Source organism: Buteo buteo, chromosome Z, assembly GCF_964188355.1.
Source record: "Buteo buteo chromosome Z, bButBut1.hap1.1, whole genome shotgun sequence".
Lineage (NCBI taxonomy): Eukaryota > Metazoa > Chordata > Aves > Accipitriformes > Accipitridae > Buteo > Buteo buteo.
This window is the reverse complement of record NC_134204.1, coordinates 59,892,892-59,908,846: the sequence shown is the minus strand read 5'-3', so window position 1 is coordinate 59,908,846 and position 15,955 is coordinate 59,892,892. Positions and strand designations below refer to the sequence as shown.

The window sequence follows — 15,955 nt, the reverse complement described above, 5'->3', positions numbered from 1 at the left end:
TTTAACCCCTCGCCTCTCTATTTTCCCACCCTTGTCCATCCTCAGGTCACCTCAGGCCATCCCTTTCCCTGCCTTTGGTTCCTCTCCTACACATCTCACAAGCAGCTTTGTGCAAATCCAAAATACTTGCATCGCATAATGTGTCCCATACCCCTGGGCAGCAACTCCCCTCAGGTGCTCCTGTGTTATTCACCTTGATGGGTTTCACAGCTAAACACTGGAGCTGAAACTCTGCTGGGACATCCCTGGGAGGGTTCCCAGACAGGGTGTATCCTTCCTTTGAGCCCCTAATTCGGGGTACCCCCCACTGCCCACCTTTGTGCTTTTGTGCTCTTCTGGGTTTGTGGAGACCACGCTTTTGATGTGCTGATGGCTCCTGTCAAGGGCCCAGGCACAGCCAGGGAAGGATGTTACTCAGGTTCCCCCACCTACCTTTGTCTCTCTACTCCTTTGTGGGTGTGCAGACCACCTTTTATCACATAACCTAATACTTCAGATTTTAATCAAACACATAGAAAATAAATATTAACATTAATCTTGCTGTAGTGATCTTCTACCCTGCCCTTGCTAGAAAGATTTGGGGAGTGGGGGTGGGGTGTGTCATCATTTCAAAACAGCACACTCCTGATGTCAGATCTTGAACTGAATTCCCTTATTCAAACAAGGTAAAAAATTTATCTAAGATTTCTAACTGAATAGTAACTTTCCTGAATTTTAGGGAAAACATTCAGAAACCATCCATTTAAATCAACTAACTAAAATCTCCCGTGTCAACTGGCTCTTCTATTTCACAGTTGTGTTTGAACAGAGAGATTTTAAAAATCCCATAAAAGCCCACCACAGTTTTAGGGTATGGCTCCACTTTATGGCTAAGCTAATAAAGCAGGGTGTGCTCAAAGCTCATGCTCTGCAGGGCAGTTGATCCTGTTTTCTCTACTGTGACAGACTTTGTGAGTCCATACCTTCAAGTGGAATAGGTCTATCTCGCTAATTTGGTGGAAAAGCCATTTGGTCTGTTACAGATTAGGTTTCTGTTGCATCAGCCAGCTCGATGAACTCACCATATGACTGCTGTGTAGGGAGAGAAGAGCACCAGGAGAGTGAAGCCCAGGAAAGCAAGAGCAAGAGCACTCTTTTCAGCAGTAGCCAGACATTGAATTGACTTAACATTACCAAAATTTATTAGCATTAGGTTACCTAAGCTTGTTTTCTTGCTATAGAATAGAAAGGGTTCCCAATTTGCCCTGTTCAAGCCTATTTTTCTTTAATTACTTCCCCGTCAGTCCATTTTTAAAGTAATTATCTCCATCTCTTCATTCTCAACACCCTTTTGGAATTCCCTCTAATTCTGTAACATCCTTCTGTATGGCCAGTATTACAGACTTAAAAAAGGCATGTTTCCTTTTTAAAAGTAGTCTTTACCCTTTCCCTCATTCCTCCTATAATCCTGCTTGTTTTCTGCTCAGAATGGAGAAAACATGCCAATGATTAATGACACCACTGTAACAGAAGATCTCAAGTACCTCTAAAAGAATTAAAATACAAATAGTGTACATGCAAACATGCACCCCTATAAATGACCTAACAGAATTATAGTGGAAGAACAAACAGAAGTCTTGTTTCTGTAACAAATTGTTTGTATGTGGAATCTGAACACAGAGTCAAAAGCCCTGGTGGGGAAAAAAAGCCTATAAATAAAGAAGAAAAAAAAGAAGCCCCCAACATCAAACAACTGCTATGTCATTAGATAGAAAGAATCATTAAAGAAATAGCTGTACCTTGGACAATCACTATTCCTTTGCTACACGTATTACTCACTGGCTGGTTGTGTCTAAAGTGCTGAAGGAAAAAAAACTTCTTACAACTGCTCCCCAAAACCAACACTAAATAGTTTTCAATGGGTACAGAATTTCACTCTTCCTCCTATGCCAGGATAAAAGAACTCCTCAAGAGAAGAAAAATATAAAATCAGGCTTCCTCCCACACAGGAGCTGCCAGGTGTCTGCCACTAGCTGAACACAGCTTACTTTTCCTTGCTTTTTTAAAGTCACTTAAAGAACTGCTCAGGATATAATTATAAAGAATTAAAATTAACCAGAACTCAACTTAATCTCCATCTATGTACACAAATCATCAGCAACCTGTCAGTAATCTGTGGTTGCATCATTACCCTTTACGATACCATTCTTCAACAAATTCTCTCCAATGACCAAAATTACTTCTTTTTTTTTTAAATAAAAAAACACCTTTGTTTCCACTCAGTGATAACCATGTAACATTGTTTGCATCCACAAAAGAACACAATCGAAGCAGTTTAAAAGCAAATTTAGGAAGTAACAATCAATAGCTAATTGTCATTTTCACAACTTCAAGATGATTCATAGTATGCTCCTATTAATTGGGACCGTAGTTAAAATCAAATGTGCATGCTTCAGAGAAAATACAACCATAAAAAAGGTAATTAATACAATGGTGTCTTTGGGGACAAGAAATACAATCCTAAAAATTATAAAAATGTCATTGCTGCTAGCACATACTACAGAAAAATAACACTTGAAACTGCTAATTGCATTTCAGGGGTTAAATATGTTACAACAGTAATTACTAATATCTAGATTCAATAGGAGAGAAGTTTAAATCCCATTTCTATCTGAGTAAGATAGTTGGAATCAATAGCTCACTTTAACAACTTTCCAAAACGTAGTTCTATTTAACTTTGACTTGCGGCTGGAACAGGGTCCATTTACATTTAAATACAGCTGGTATTCAATGTTAGTGAGTAAATGTACTGGCAAAGATGAAGTATTTATGTTTGTATGTAAAGTATTTCTTTTTGCACATTTAAAGTGTTTATTCAGGAAAGATAAACAGCTTACACTTTCTATGATAAAACATTATATTAATTTTTACTTTGAAAGTGACAATTACACTGATTTACTATAAATTTAGCATATGATTTTGTTTTGAAGAATAAGACTTTACTTTTTTCAAAGCATTCAGTTTGTTCTTTCATATATATGATGACTTGATTTGCAAATCACCACTGTATACACAGTCTGTTCCATTTACACGTACTCCAGATAGGCATCTTTTTCCCAACTGAAATCTTCACCTGTCTTCTATAAGTTTTTGGCTTAAAAATAGTATTCCTACTATTTGGGATCATAATCTTGTCTGCATTTAAGCCCACCATCAAGCTTCTCAACTTCATGAGAAGCTACATGAGACAAACAACACATATACGCAACTTGAAATATGGTTCATTATTCACATAACATGGAACTGCTCAAATGAAATTCAACATGAAAAATGACAACATCCTCAGAATTAGCTCATTTTCCAGAGCTTTCAGGAGGGGAAATTATTAATGGATCTTTATTCTTAATTTCTTCTGTACAATTATACAAAACTTCTGACATTTAACCAAAGCAGTTTCAAAGCTCTGACTATAGAACTCTCAGGGTTGGTGGTTTTTTACCGCAAAATCCTGGAAGGCAACTTTAAACTAATTCAAATTCTAATAGTTAATATAGTTAAATATTCTGTTCCTGAACATTTTATGCATCTTGTTGTCCTTTCTTGCTAGGTAACCTTCCAGATTAAAACAGAAAAGATGCACAACTCCTAAAGACATAAAATAAAGGAGTACACTGTGACCAATGAGAGACTGCATTTAATACATAAACAGACTTTTTTTTTTTTTTTTTAAGTATTAAACATGAAAGTTAAGAGGTATCAGCATTGGAAGGGTAGTTGGCTTCTTTAGTTTACCCCAAATATTATTCTTCTCTACATTAATATCCAAACTAATAGCTAGGCAGCCAAGTAGAGAAAAAAATACCACATATATCTTTGTACTAGAAAGAAAAAAATCCTCAGTCTACATGGACTTAAAAATATTCAGAAAGCCATAATATTGTCACGAGACTATCTTCCTCATTCTTCTAATACATTATGTCTATTGTGATTAACAGTATTTCCACATTTCACCTTGTACGTAGCATTAGACTGCCTAAGTGTCTTATTAGTCAGTGCATACTAAGCACTTAGCTTAAGAAATGTCAGTAAAGGACCCCGTTCCCAAAAGAAACTTAGGTAGAGGGGAAGAAAAATTATTTGCTTACTGTATACTTAAGGGGGGGGGGAGGGGGGAGTGGTAAATTGGTGGGCTTGTACAAAACATACTGTCATAATGTAGAATTTCCTGCAACACCAAACTCCCTTTTTACAAATTTGTTTCCATTTACACTAATAGCTCTTCCCGCATTCCCCACCCCCATCCCAAAATTCTTCTACTTTTAAGTATTAAATACATAGATTTTTTTAATAAGTAAAACCCTGCAGAGTTTTCAGGGTAGAGAAATCAAAATACAATAAACCCAAAATGAAGTTACAAGGCATTAAAAGATGACTTTAAAAAGGACATTTATTATAGTTCTTCAGCTTAGCTCCTGCAGGGTTGAGGGTTTTTTTGTTTTGGGGTGTTTTTTTGTTGTTTTGGTAAAAGACAGAATCAGACACTTCATATACTGGGCATGGCCATTTGCAACTACAGTAATCTAAAGCAATGCAGGAAGGGGACTGGGAGAAGGAGAAAAATTCCAACTGTGAAACCAAACAGTTAACAGCTTAGCATCTCAGGCTTACAAATAAACTTAGCTTGCAAGGCCAAAATGCACAGGAGTCCTCTGAGTTTCTCCTAAAATCAGTTCCTCCAGTGCCCAGTGTTTTATTATGTTTTTCCACTAGTCAAGATAAACAACAGAACCTCTGCTTTCCTAAAGAATAACAGTAGATTTCAGTAAAAATTCTCATTTCCTTATACAAATAAAATTGCATGGTAAATAGTTGCATGAGAGTATGTTCATCCACTGTTCTACTACCCACACACAGAAGACAAGAAAAAAGAAAAGGTAATGTGAGTTGAGGGTTAATTTTTGTTGTTTTAATAAAAAAAGCTTGAACATTTTTCTCTCAGGTAACGTTCCCATTACATATTTTGTGTTCTCTTCTTATGATTAAAAAAAGCTCTGGGAATTGTAATTAGTAAAAAACCTCTAATTACTTAAAAAACCCAGTTTTTAACTTCAGGAATTTTTAGTTTGCTTTCTTTTCACATTGTTGAAGATTAGCTAGACTTTGCCAAGTTTAAATTATATAAGCTATGCAATTGGTTCAGCTAAACCACACTTTATGCATTTAGTGAACAATGCAAGAGAGGATTAAAAAAAGCAATCCTGACACCTCACAGTGCAAGGATACATAAAAATTATTAAATGTGAGGCAAAAGCCACTTACCTTCCAGTATCATGAATTCCTAAAATGACACTAGATAATAGAACATATGGAGAGATGCTCTTTAGCAAGGGCTGAATCATCTTCGTGTAGATGCTGTGAATAGCCCCTGTATGCATACTGACATCATCAGTAAAGACTTGGAGGCAGAGGATACTATGGTAACCATGCAATGTGCTGAGAGAGAGAAGCCTTTAATTGCTTTAACAACTTCCTGAGGTTCGTGCTACTGGGCTTCCATTTGCTCAGAAGAAAATGAAGGTTGTCACAGAGGCAACGAGTGTGACACTGCAGAAAAAAAAAAAATATCACTGAATCCTGAATATATTAATTGTGATGTGACTTTTTAAATGACAAGTGTCATAGCCTGAATCCACTAATGAAATTTTCTGACATCTGCAAGACTGCCAGGAGTCACAGGTCAAGAAGTAATACTGTCAGGTAGCAATTCTATAAGCATTTGTATTTTGTTTTCTCTATTTGCACATGTTGATACTATCACATTGAGATGTTCCTTTCTTCACGTCATGGCATAGTTTTAAATATAGAGGGTTCTACTGTACCAGAGGGTCAAAGACTGATCACAACAGAACCTAAAGTCCTAATACTAAGACACAGGTACAATATAAACTGACATGCTGCACAATGAGCTATTTATCCTAGTATCACATCTGTCTCAACTTCAACGACTATCTGCCAATATACCACTTATGAAAGACAAAGCCTAAGTAAATATTACCAGCAGTGACATGATATGGCCAACAGGTAACTGAATAAGAAGTTTTGGCTATGCTTTCCAGAAAACTGCAGTATTATCTCTGCATCTTGCATACAAATAGCTCAGCTGAGGTTTATTTGTTTTTTCAAAACTAAAGAATAACCACAAGACGAATGACCCAATGAACTACACAAAACCAAAATGGAAGTGTAGGGGATGAAAGGCAAAAAGGACCAAAGAAACCTCCAAGTCACATTGGCTTTTTTTTTTAGTTCCAACAAGTTTGGGTTTTCAATTGCTAAGGGCATGCTGGGGAGGAAATTGCTGTCTGTAGGTCTGGCTTAACTATGATAGGGTTATTGTGAAATCAGTTTCACTGCTTTAACACAAATATGATAAAAATTGGAGAACAATGATGCAGACACTCTAGTTCTGAATTCTCTAGGCACTCAAGTTCCCCTTACTGGTCATTTCCACAGTTAATGTTCTGCCTGAGCAGCACTATCAATTAACAGTTCTTCTTTTAGAAGCATACTATTTCCCCAGAAAAGACAGAATCAATCATTTTATCTATTGGGTTTGGCTCAAAGCTGTAAGTTAGAATCTTCAAATTAATTTTATTTTTCCCCTGAAGATCAGATTATTGTGTAATCTTTGACAGTTTCTATTCCAATCTAATCCTAACCTCGCCCTCCTCACAACTGTTAGATATTTAAAAAAAAAAACGAAACAAAACAAACCACAAGTGTAATGCTACAGTGCTTTCATTAATTTCTATAATACTTAGAAGTCTAAAAACTTCATTGGAAAACCCATTCCAAAGAAAAAAGTAGTTCATAGGATGATTCATTACACAAGTTCTTTTACATCATAGCCGAGACAGTCAGTTCATATTCCATATATGTGGGAAAAGAACATAGCATACCATGCTGAACTGTATGGCCAGCAACCTGACCTCGTTATGAACCACTGTCACTCAGTATTGAGTACAAGGAGCTGATTAAAATATGCATAGTTCTGTTTAGACTGCAGCCTACCAATACAAAAATTTCTAAGGAAATCAACATCACCTCCTATGCAGAAGGCTGATGTCTGCTTCCTACCTACACACACAGATTCTAGACACACAGTTAGTTAGGATTCGCCTGATCTGGAGTGTCTAGAAGAGCTGCTGTAAACTGGTTGTTTAATGAAAGTCATTGTTTCAATTCTAACATCAATCAAACCCTTGCAAAGAAGCTGCACTTTCCAAAGTTAGGTTGAAAACTCCGATCACGAGATTAAGAATGCTGCTGGGCCAAACACTTCCACAGTGAGTCGTCATTCAACATGACAAATCTTGCCGACTAGATTTTGCACCTTTTTTTTAAAAAAAAAAAAAAAAAAAAAAAAAAAGCAGCACACTTTGTGGTCCCTTTTTCAAATACAAGTGCAAAATGCCTCAGATACTTCACATACATAGACTGCTTTTCATAGCAAACTTTCTGCACACACACCTGGTTTCAAAGCCATTGATCTAAGGTACAAGGAAGTGTATTGCTCTCCATCACAGTCTGTGTTGCTTTATGCATATAATGCTATGCACAAGTTAGGGAAAAGAAAAGGTAAAGAACAGAAGTAGAAAACAGTTGGAGAATTGTCTTTATCATAAAGTTATATATACAACTCAAATAAGTTCCCTCTAACTGCAGCGATGTAGAAAGCCATAACTAGGTGGGGTTTTTTGTTGATTCTCTGTTCAGACACGTATTAGGTCCCTAAAGGACACTAACAGCACCCATCTATGTGGATGCATAGGTAGAGACAAATAGCAGCTCAAAATAGTAGCTCAACAGAGAATTGTACCCACTCTGCTCCCTCCAACTCCACCTTTAGAGACTGACATAACAAGCTAGTTAGCTCTTGTTAGGAAGCCTAAAAGTCAAAAACGGCCACAGCAATATTAACAGTGAAACTTCTTCTAAAGCCAAGCTGTAAAAGATGCAAGGGTGTCTACCATCTCCAATACATTCTCAAGTGAATAATTAAAAAAAAAAAATGAAAAGCACCCAAACCTAAATAGATCAGCCTGAAGCCAAATATAAAAGCTTGTTCTAGAATTGAAGCACTAATCTCTTGACTACAAAGTTGAAAATGTAGTTACAAAGGATGAAAATGAAAACTTACACATTCTTAAATTACTGGATGACACATACATCTTTTAAAGAGGCATTTATCCAAAACACCTTTCTCACAATCTCCTTTCTGTTTTGGGAAGCGAAGGAACAGGCAGTATCTGACATATCTAGTAAATTACATCCGTCCCCTCAGAGGGTGTAATAATAAATAAATCAAATAAATCCGTCATCTCAGAGGTCTTGATTTAGTAGCTAAGTCTCAAGTTTTTCAAAGTAGAATCTCATGTGAAAGTATTTCTCTGGGCAAATTCTACAATCTCCTCTTCCATCTCAAGCTAACTCACATGACCGCTTTAAGAACCACGTAAAATTAAAGACTAGCTTGTTCATTCCTCGGGCACCGACTTAATTTGGTATGGAAAGTTGATACTGTCAGCCAAGAGGGTTTGTATATACAATGTACCTTTCGGAATCCCCACAGAAACCCAAGCAATTTAGGTCAGATACAAGTATCAATAAGAAAGCCAGGGGGAGGGGGGGGAGGAATGCCAAATGACAGTTTTGCTTGCCTCTTAAGAGCCTTTGTTTAAGCTGAATAAAGCGTGGGTTCCAAGCAGGAACAAAAACCAAACCAAACAAAAAAAAAAAAGAAAAAGCAGTCATATTATTTTTAGATGACTGGATACAGGCACAAGGTTAGGATATCAGCATAAGTTAAAATGGGATTGCAAATAATGATGCAAGCACAGCACTCAAATTCTTAAGGTCAAAAAATCAAGTACTAAAAAATATTAAGGTTGGTATGTAGAAGAACAATCTTGACTTCATTTTTGCAGACACATGTAATGGTTTCCTCATATGCTTAAGCTTCTAAGACTATTAGACTAACACTCCATAATCTTCCAGGAATCTCATTTCTACAGCAATAGAAAGAATGAAAGAGAATAGCTCAAGCAATCACAACAGCATATTCTGAAGTCCTGTTCTTATTAAGAGGCATTCCAACCTACTTACTCCCATCTCTTCTGTGGATCTTCCCACACACACAATTTCTGCAAAAGAGATCAAGAATACACACACACAACATTTACCACTGTTTTCCAGAGCATTTTCAGCAGCTTTTACCTTCTCATCCGTACTGAAATTTGGGCACAAGCCATTTAAATCAGTAACTGTTAAACAGGTAGGTACAGGACAAGCTGTAAGTACCAGCTTATATAGTGATGAACATTTACCGTATGATAGAATATTGATGAAAACCATCAGATTGTTATTTGTCAAAGCAGGAAACGTTAAATTGGTATTACACACAAAAAATATACTATTAGTATGGTGGAATGTAAGGGATTATGAATACCAAATTAAATTACAAAACATTTTGAATTAGGAAAGCACTTTGTTTCATTTCATATCTGTACATCTCCAGCTGAAGGGTTTTCTCTAATTTTCTACAGTGATATGTTGCCAAAACAGAACTACAATTCATATCACCACCACCACTAGTGGTAAAAAGGAGGGAAAGTACTCTCAAGCAGTAACTCCTTACTCTATAGCATCAATTCCTGAACTTGGTCATATCACGGAGCACAAACACATAAATAATATACAGCTGTTACAGGCCAAGCAAAGTATTTTAATTATTTCATGCAGTTCTACTACCAAACCTATGCAAATCCGTCTCTTACTCAGCACCAGCCCCACTTCCAGCATATTATGAACTGGGTAGACCTAGAAGGCTTTCACAGAAGCAGCATTAATAGCAGAATGCTAACACAACTTCCTTTTTTTCAGATGTTGTTTATTCCTGCACTTATCTTCATGACAAACATCTTTTCCAATGTTGTAATGCTGAGGGAACACACGTCTGGAATGACCAGACACCACCCATCTCTTCAAGGACACTCTCAAGTCAAGGAAGGGAAAGAAAAAAAAAAAACAAACAAAGCAGCAGCACAACTTTGTTCTCAACAGGTGATTCTGTCCGTCTCCAGCTACACAAATCTCTTCCCCTTAAGTGTCTGGAACACATCCTTTTTTTCTCAGTCTACGCATTCCTTTAATTAGAGTTCTAGGCAAATTTACTTTATGTAATACACAGGGATTAACTACAAAAATGAAATCAGAAAGAGACGGGACTATACTACTACTTCTAAAATAGTTATGGTGTAACATATTTACAGACAACATGTACCTAGGCACTGGTATTGATATGTGAACTTTTGAAATAATATAAGAAGAAAGATATTCAGTAGATCTTTTCTACAGTTTAAGCATAGCTCTGAAGATCAAGGTCTACATATAACACTGTACCACAATACCTACATGCAATTAATGCTTGTAAACATGGATCCTTGAAACACACAAGCAGTTTTTTCTGTAGAAAACAAAACTTCTCATAACTCTGATACATTTCTTTAAAAGGAACAGCAGTGCACACAATAGTATGTACTTATATTTGTAAGGGTGAAGCAGTTCACATCACCCTGTTTGAGACCAGAAAATGAAGCACTTGCCGAGACTGCTCTCTTTACTGTTCAAACTCTGTTTCATTCTACATTTCTGCATTTCAGACAAGAAGTCTGAAGTAAATCTCAACTTTCCGTCACCTAAAAATATTAGTCTTGCTCTGTCCAACTGCTCCTCACAGAGACACAGAAAAAGAAATACACATTAACCTCCTTCCACCCCCTTAGCTATATATATGCATGTTCAATTATCAGATACCTTCTGCAGCTCTGCCAATGGAATGACAACACAGCTTTTAATTCAATGCTTACAGCAAAATTTCCTGCTTTGCCCTAAAATAGGGTTATCCTTCAGTCATTGACTGCCACCATTTCTTTGCTGCTTTGCTGGCATAAGAACAGACTGAAGTGCACCAAAGGTCAGCTAAATGCTTGAGAGAATCAAAATACTGATTCTTTTAAACTCCTCATTCCACTGTACTGTCCTGCAGTAACTTCAACAACACTTCCACTTCAAGGAGCATACTGAGCTTACACTGCTTCCAAATCTCAAAAAGGTCTCAGTGACATGTGCATACCTTGTTTTCCCAAGTCAGAAATTTATCTCTAGAAGAAGGACCTTTCCACAATCACCACACTTCAAGATGCCTCTAGCTTTTATATAGCAAAATGAGTTATGAAAAGACCTCAGCCTGCTTATAAGCACAAGAGTACATTTTTTGCTGTAGATGTTCCCACTCTCAATCACTATTAGACAAATAAAAGAGCCACTGTGCCAAATTAAGTGGGTTACTTTTTCAGATAAGCAACCCCAAACTGAACAGAAAAATGAGAAAATCTAACATTGTGGCTACAATCTCCTCTCCTGTAACCACAAGAAGTCTGAGAGAGGGGCATGTAAGAAAGATTTGAATATCTGACTTTGTTTACATGCGGAAGAGATTTACAGTTGCACAGCACTTTACAACTGGCAAATCTCCGCATTGGATATTTTACAGATGGAGTGTGTTATTTCTGTGTCTTCCAGTAGCTCCTGTCTAGCTTTTACACAGAAATATAAATGGTAAATTTTGATCAAGGAACCTTTAATATTTAATTAGGACAAGGGAATGCCTTGCAGAACATCTGGTAAACAAGCTGAGCAAGGCAAGCCACGCTTCCTGAATTAGCTCAGCTGAGACAAGACTTCGCAGTGCAATGAACACCTTACACTGCCAGTTGTTTTTCCATTTTGGCCCTACAGGTGAGCAAATACAGATTATGATGGAAGGTTTATTTGTATTTCAAGATGACTCAAAGTGGCCAAACTTATTACAAGAAGACAGATATGCTTGATTTAGTCAATTAAAATAAAGGATTTGTACCATGGATAGTGAAATGAGTTACAGTGATGATCTTCACAAAGCAATCACAAGAGCAATATCTAGAGCCGTAATGTTTTCTCCAGGAGGGTTTACATATAAACAAGAAAAGTACAGATATAAAAAGAAAACAGAACCCATTGCCACTGCATCATGTTTTATTACTGATTTATTTCTTTGTCCTATGCATAATACACCTATGTAGGCATCAAGAATGCAAATTTATAATTCCTTGCCAGAGCACAAAACATAGAGAAAATTGCTTTTGATGAGGATTTGTCATTTAACTGGAATTTGCTTTGGCAGTGTGTAGAAAACAAAAAGTAAACAGAGTCAGTGAAAAGATTTTCTTTAAAGTAAATTGGAAAGACAGAGCATGCTAAAAGAAGCAGCAATTTAACAGGCCTTCAAAAAAGCACCTTTTTTAATAGATTTATATGCAGGTAAGCAAAGATCCCTCTAACGTTATTTGCTCTCCTTTAAACACAACAACAAAACCCCCACACAGTTATAATCCTAAACCCCTCTCTACTGGTAACATATGCAACTCTTGCCCTTAACACCAGTTTAAATAAAAACAAAATACTCCCTGTAACAATCAGTTTGAGTTTCACCAACAAAAGAGCAAACAGCTCTAACAAAACTATAAACAACGGATATGACACTACCACCCCTAAAGATCATGAGCTATCACAGACTGCTTGGAAACAAAACAATGAGCTAACTAAACATAGAACATGAGCTAGCAGATCTGAGTAAATCATATTTTTGTTTTAGAGAAAAGTAGTACTGTCAAGTAGCACTATACAACAATAGCTGATGAACTCCTCCCCTAATACCCGAGCAGAGACAGAAATTCACAGAATATGCTCTTATTAGCTCCCAGCAATGGAAAGGAGGAAGATGTGTGAGGCATTCCTTCAGGCAGCATGCACCACACCAACACCCAAATATCTCACCCCTTGAGAGTTTCAGCATTTCTATTTGAGAGCTGACACTGCTGTGTCAACACAGCGCTTAATGGAGGCCCAAAACCACAGGGTACCTCCTATGCAGCTGCTGTGCTTGGTCTACAAAATGAACCTCAAGATATACCAGAGAGATGCATTAAAATTTTAGCAAAATCAGAGAAAGAAAGGACAGTTTGACACAGCTCACAAGAACTTACAGAAGACAGAATATGATAAAAATGAAAAATTCATGTCAAAGTATCATCACAGTATGGTCCTACTAGGTGTACCATTATTCACATCCACGGTGCAGCATGATTGCTTTGTATTTTACATAACTGTTGAAGTTTCATTATATTACCAATCAATAAATTATTTTTCTAAATGTGGATACATGACAGGCTTCACTTCTAAAAGAAAGTTGTGGCTTGCAAATAAGTTAATGAGAGTCACAAAATTGGATATGCCAGGCCTAATCCTATCTAATATTGTGCAATTAAGCTGAAACAATCTAATTTTCCCTAATCCTCCCTTGAAAGAAGGAAATAACAAGAGTATAGTTCATTGAAAGTTATAATAAAGTATATTTAAGATCTGCTACAGACAGCTCAAAGATTAACAGTAAGGAAAAAAAAAAAAAAAAAACACCTGACAGCTCATGCATAGCAAGGGAAATGGCCTCAGAAGATTCAGTTATGCAAGACAGTAGAATTGCTTTTAAGATGAGAACTGGTTTGCTCCTTTACAAAGTCTGTGCTACCATCCCTTTTTGGGAAGCTATGTTAAATCAAAGACAAAAATCTTGACTGTAATAATATTTGTTCTAATTGGGCTCAGAGGACATTCTCTGAGGACACACAAACAAAGCTTGTGTTTGGAATTGAAGGGCAGGCAAGGAGCAACTCACCTGTGTAAAAATGCAGCTGACGACCTACTAGGATTGAAGTAACTGCCCATTCACCTGCCTAGTGAATGTGCCTTGGCCTAAATATCACATTTTCATTAAAGGCATATTCCTTGCTTGTGGATCAACACCAGACTGACACACAGAAAAACTGCTCCAAGGCAGACAACTGACTGCAGCTGTACTCTCTCACATACTAGACAAAAGCAAACCCAGAGCAGGAGCTAATACTGCTAATAGCAGCAACAACTACCATTTAAATAAATAAAACCCATTGAATTACTGTGTAAAATCCTTTATGTCCACATAGAGGCAAATAATGAACCTTATCTGAACCAATCTCTTGGTCTCTTTTTATGTTAGAAAATGAGAGGAAATGTCATACTAAATATCACCACATTATCACATTCCAGGCAAGGACACCAGGGGGCAAGTCTAGAGCAAGGAAGACATACCCTTGATCACAGAGGAAGTCAGGGAATACTTAAGCCAATGACATATATAAGTCCATAGGCCCTGATGGGATGCACCCATGAGTGCTGAAGGAGCAGGCTGATGTCACTGCAAGCTCACTCTTTATAATCTTTGATCAATCACGGCAACTATGAGAGGCACTCAAGCACTGAAGAAATCACCGCTGAGGGTGACCAGGCACTGGCACAGGTTGCCCAGTGAGGCTGTGGAGCCTCCATCCTTGGAGATTTTCAAAAGCCATCTGGACATGTTCCTGGGCATGTCCTCTAGGTGGTCTTGCTTGAGTAGGGTGGCTGGACAAGATGACCTCCAGAGCTCCCTGCCAACCTTGACTATTCTGTGATTCTGTAAAGAAAACTAATAGTCATTTTACCCTTCACCAGGCATTTTCAACTGCAGGAGATGTACTTGCAAACACCATCAGGAAACACTGAACTGTTTAACTAGTTCTATGTAACTCGTTCTATAGGACTATACAAACCAACAGGCACTGCAAGTGTCCCCAGAATGGATTATCCATGTTATTTTTAATCAAGTTTTGATTTTTCATTGACAGAGTCTTACTGGGTTTACGTGCCCAGGTGCTGGCAGCAGGGAGCTGCAGGGAGGACTCTGTGAGGAGAGACCAGGGCTGACCCCATGCCAGACACAGCTGGTTCCAGCTGGCTTCAATGGACCTACCTCAGGGCATGGCTGAGCCCAGCAGCCAAGATGGTGCTGCCTCTGGGAAAGTATATTCAAGAAAGGCAAAACTGCTGCACAGCACAGTATGCAAGAGAGGAGTGAGGAAAAAGTGTGAGGAACAGCCCTGTGGACACCAAGGCCAGCGAAGTAAAGGAGGAGGTGCTCCAGGCACTGGAGCAGAGATTCCCCTGCAGCCCCTGGAGAGCCCCACATCGGACCAGGTATCCATCCACCTTGCAGCCTGTGCAGGACCCCATGCCAGTGCAGGTGGAGATGCCCTGAAGGAAGCTGCAGCCTATGGAGAGCCCATGCTACTCTATTTTTAATTGGCAATAAATTAAATGAATCTTCCTCAAGTCAAGTCTGTCTGCCCATGATGGTAATTGGCAAGTGATGTCCCAGCCTTTGTTTTGACACATGAGCTGTTCCCCATCCTGTTGAGTAGGGAGAGGGAGAGAGCAGCTGGGTTGGGGTCTGGCAGCTGGCCAAGGTCAACCCACATCATATTGCATTAAGAATTTAAAAGAAACAGGCCATACTCACAGTAAATGACTGACACAACTGTTCAGACTTTGATTTCGCTGAAGTAGTAGCAGCTGTGAAACAAAGCAAGTCACTTTCAGATGTGACTATGCCTATCTAGCCCCAAGTGAAATTTCAACCTGCAGTGCAGAGCAAGGTCAGCAAGTGGTAATTTCTGCTCTTGACAACTACTATCCATTCATTAAAAAAACAAACAAATAAAACAACACCCTCCAACTTCAAATAAAACTAGTAACCAGATACTGTAATGCCTTACAAAAATCTTACCCCAAAGATCTCAAGGACACAGTCTAAGTGTCAGTTCATTACTAATAACTGAATATATGCTATTATAATTGAAGAGATATTATATATTCAATTAATATATACACATATACACTAACTCAAAAAATATTCCTAAGCAAACTACTGTGGTTGTATGTAGGTCAAGCTGTCTTGACAGGG

General features: G+C 37.8%; 1 protein-coding gene across 6 annotated transcripts in view; it reads right to left on the bottom strand.

Annotated features, from left to right (window-relative positions):
• PAM (peptidylglycine alpha-amidating monooxygenase) overlaps window positions 1–15,955 on the bottom strand; it is a 152,602-nt gene that overhangs the window by 119,374 nt on the left and 17,273 nt on the right. Inside the window, exon 2 of one of the 6 annotated variants that reach the window (XM_075019513.1) lies at window positions 5,299–5,583. The exons of the other annotated variants lie outside the window; for them this stretch is intronic. The gene's annotated coding sequence lies outside the window, so the exon portion shown is untranslated. The remainder of the gene's footprint in view (window positions 1–5,298; window positions 5,584–15,955) is intronic. 6 annotated transcript variants of the gene reach the window in all.